The following is a 4,148-nucleotide window of genomic DNA, read 5'->3' on the forward strand; positions in this document are numbered from 1 at the left end:
ATATGGCTAGCCAGTTTTCCCAGCACCATTTATTAAATAGGGAATTTTTTTCCCATTTATAGTTTTCGTCACGTTGTCAAAGAGCAGATGGTTGTAGATGTGTGGTGTTATTTCTGAGGCCTCTGTTATGTTCCATCGGTCTCTATCTCTGTTTTTGTACCAGTACCATGCTGTTTTGGTTACTGTAGCCTTGTATCTTGAAGTACTGTAGTTTGAAGTCAGGTAGTGTGATGCCTCCAGCTTTGTTCTTTTTGCTTAGGATTGTCTTGGCAATGAGGGCTCTTTTTTGGTTCCATGAACTTAAAAGTAGTTTTTTCCAATTCTGTTAAGTCATTGGTAGCTTGATGGGGATAGCATTGAATCTATAAATTACCTTTTCATTGGCCATTTTCATGGCCATGTATGGCCATTTTCAGGATATTGATTTATCATGAAATTCATCAATATCATATTTCATGATATTGATTCTTCCTATCCATGAGCATGGAATTTTCTTCCATTTGTTTGTGTCCTCCTTTATTTTGTTGAGCACTGGTTTGAAGTTCTCCTTGAAGAGGTCCTTCACATCCCTTGTAAGTTGGATTCCTAGGTATTTTGTTCTCTTTGTAGCAATTGTGAATGGGACTTCACTGATGATTTGGCTCTCTGTTTGTCTGTTATTGGTGTATAAGAATCCCTGTGATTTTTGCACATTGATTTTTTATCCTGAGGCTTTCCTGAAGTTGCTTATCAGCTTCAGGAGCCTTTTTTTTTTTTTTTTTTTTTTTTTTTTTTTAAGACAGAGTTTTGCTCTTGTTACCAAGTCTGGAGTGCACTGGCACGATACCAGCTTACCGCAACCTCCGCCTACGGGGTTCAAGCGATTCTCCTGCCTCAGCCTCCTGAATAGCTGGGATTACAGGCATACACCATCACACCGGACTAATTTTGTATTTTTAGTAGAGACAGGGTTGCTCCATGTTGGTTAGCTTGGTCTCGAAATCCAAACCTCAGGTGATCCAACCACCTTCCCAAAGTGCTAGAATTCCCAAAGTGCTAGGATTACAGGCGTGAGTCACCAGCGCCCGGTCAGACTAGGGGTACAGATTTAGGCTTCTGCTTGGCTTTCCTTTTCTGTGATGAATTTCACCTCACAGTCTTAGGATATGGTGAGGAGTTTTAAGCATCGATCTTCATATGGGATATTATTCTACAGTTTTCTCTTGTAAAATCTTTGTCTTGCTTTGGTATCAGGGCAATTGTAGCCTCATAGAATGAGTTAGGGAATACTCCCTCCTCTTCAAGGTTTTGGCAGGATTAAGAAGGATTACTATTCGTTCTCTAAATATTTGATAGAGAAGTCAAGTCCAAGGCTTTTTTTTTTTTTTTTTTTTTTTTTTTTTTTTTTGTAGAGACCGGGTTTGACCATGTCTCCCAGGCTGGTCTTGAACTCCTGAGCTAAAGTGATTCACCTGCCTGAACCTCCCGAGTAGCTGGGATTACAGGGGCCTACCACCACACCCCGCTATTTTTTTTTTTGTATTTTTAGTAGAGATGGTTTCACCATGTTGGCCAGGTTAGTCTTGAACTCCTAACCTCAAGTGATCTGCATGCCTCGGCCTCCCAAAGTGCTGGGATTATAGGTGTGAGCCACTTCACCCTGCCAATCGTTTTCATTTTGACTGGATCCAATAGTAATGTCCCCACTTCCATTTCTGATGTTAGTAATTTGAGTATTCTCTCTTTTTTTCTTAGTCACTCCATAAAGTTTGTCAATTTTATCTTTTAAAAAACCAACTTTCAGTTTTGTTGATTTTCTCCATTTTTGTATTTTCTGTTTTATTTATTTCTGAATTAATCTTTCTTTCTTTCCTTCCTAGGGTTTAATGTGTTCTTTTCTAGTGCCTAAAGTGTAAATTTAGAGTGCTAATTTGAGGTCCTTTGGGTGTTTTTTGTTTTGTTTTCTTTTGAGAGGGAGTCTCGCTCTTGTTGGCCAGGCTGGAGAGCAATGGTGCGATCTCGGCTCACTGCAACCTCTGCCTCCCAGGTTTAAGCAATTCTCTTGCTTCAGCCTCCCAAGTCGCTGGGATTACAGGCGCCTGCCACCACAACCGGCTAATTTTGTATTTTCAGCAGAGACAGGGTTTCTCCCTGTTGTTCAGGCTAGTCTCGAACTCCTGACCTCAGGTGATTGGCTCACCTCAGCCTCCCAAAGTGCTGGGATTACAGGCATTAACCGCGACGCCTGGCTTTCTTTAGGTTTTTTTCATGTAAGCATTTCACACTATAAATTTCCCTGTTAGCACTGCTTTCACTGCATCCCAAAGTTTGGCTATGCTGTGTTTTCATGTTCATTCATTTCTGAGTACAGCTGAGCCTTGAACAACATGGGTTTGAACTGCAAGGGTGCACTTATACAGGAATTGCTTTCAATAAGTACAGTAGGTCCCCTGATTTCATTAATTCTGCATCTGTAACCAAAGGCAGATTGAAAATACAGTCTTCACAGAGCGCAAACCCTGAGGATACAGCGGCCTAACTTTTTTAATGCCCAGGTTTTACAGGGCCAACTGCAAGACTTGACTCTGTGTGGATTTTGGCCTACTTATGGGGTCCTGGAACCAATCCCCTGTGGATACTGACACCCAACTGTATTTTCTGATTTCTCTTGTGGTTTCTTCTTTAACCCATTGGTTGTTTAAGAAAATATCTGAATCTCTTCAAATACCTGAGACTGGATAATTTATTAAAAAGAGACATTTATTTCTCTCAGTTCTCAAGGCTGGGGTGTCCAAGGTCAAGTCATCAGCCCATTCAGTGTCTAAGGAGGGCCCAGTCTCTCCTTCCAAGATGACACAACGTTGCTTCATCTTTCAGAGGGGAAGAACATTGTGTCCCCACACGGAGGAGACGGAGGGAATGAACCCACTCAAGTCCTTTTCTAAGGGCTCTAATTTCATCCATAAGGACTTCTACCCTCATGAGATAATCGCCTCCTAAAGAATCCACCTTTTTACCCTTTTTTTTTTTTTGAGACAGGGTCTCATTGTATTGCCCCTACGGCAGTGCAGTAGCCTGTAGCCTGATCATGGCTCACTGCAGCCTTGACCTCCCAGGCTCAACCAGTCCTCCTGCTTCAGCCTCCTGAGTAGCTGGGACTACAGGCCTGCACCACCACGCCCACCGAATTTGGTGTTTATTCTAGAGACAAGTTTTGCCATTTTGCCCTGGCTGGTCTTGAACTCCTGGGCTCGAACAATCTGACTGCCTTTCCCTTCCAAAGTGCTGGGATGACAGCGTTAGCCACCACCCCAGGCCAGTGCCCACCTCTTAATACTATCATATTGGCAAATAAATTTCAGCATATAAATTTTGGGGGACATTCAGACCATAGCAGTGTGTTCTTTACTTTCCAAAAAGAAAACAGGTCAGTTTATCAGTTTTCCTTGTATTATTGATTTTTAACTCGATTTTGTTGTGGTCAGAGAAGACATTTGATAATACGCTGTTCGCCCTTCGCCAGCCTCGACGACTCTGGGTGAGGGGGCAAGAGGGGGCCTCGCAGGATTCCTGAGCGGCAGGGATCCCAAAGAATACCTGCGCGACAGCGCGGAGGACCCGACGGGGTCCCAGGATCGTGGGCTGTGGGCCCTGACGCCTCGGAGCACTCCCTGTTCCGAGCGGGCCCGACGTGGTGGAAGCTCGGGAGCTCGGCAGCCGGGAGAGGCAGCAGGCGAAGAGGCTCCGGGATCCCGATCCGAGCACGACGACCCCGGGCTGGCGGTGCGGGCTGGAAGCCGGCGGGCATGGCTGGGCCGGGCTCTTGGGGCAGCCAGGCGCCTCTGCCGGCGTCTACGGCCATACCACCCTGAACGCGCCCGATCTCGTCTGATCTCGGAAGCTAAGCAGGGTCGGGCCTGGTTAGTACTTGGATGGGAGACCGCCTGGGAATACCGGGTGCTGTAGGCTTTTTGGCTTGCTTTCTTCTCTTTCTTTCTTTTCTACCTTCCTTTCTTCCCTTCTCTCACTCACTCTTCTTTCTTTCTTTCCTTCTTTCTCTCTTTCTTTCCTTTCTTTCTTTCTTTCTTTCCTTTTTTCTCTCTCTCCCTCTATCTCGCTCTTTCTCTCTCTTTTGCTTTCCTTCTTACTTTCATTCTTTTCTGTTTCTT

General features: G+C 44.7%; 1 non-coding gene across 1 annotated transcript; it reads left to right on the plus strand.

Annotated features, from left to right (window-relative positions):
* The first annotated feature begins 3,829 nt into the window (after nt 1–3,829).
* Nucleotides 3,830–3,948, plus strand: LOC139360305 (5S ribosomal RNA). The gene has a single exon (XR_011617623.1). It is a non-coding gene; the product is annotated as a 5S ribosomal RNA (ribosomal RNA).
* The last annotated feature ends 200 nt before the right edge of the window (nt 3,949–4,148 follow it).

Source organism: Macaca nemestrina, chromosome 1, assembly GCF_043159975.1.
Source record: "Macaca nemestrina isolate mMacNem1 chromosome 1, mMacNem.hap1, whole genome shotgun sequence".
Lineage (NCBI taxonomy): Eukaryota > Metazoa > Chordata > Mammalia > Primates > Cercopithecidae > Macaca > Macaca nemestrina.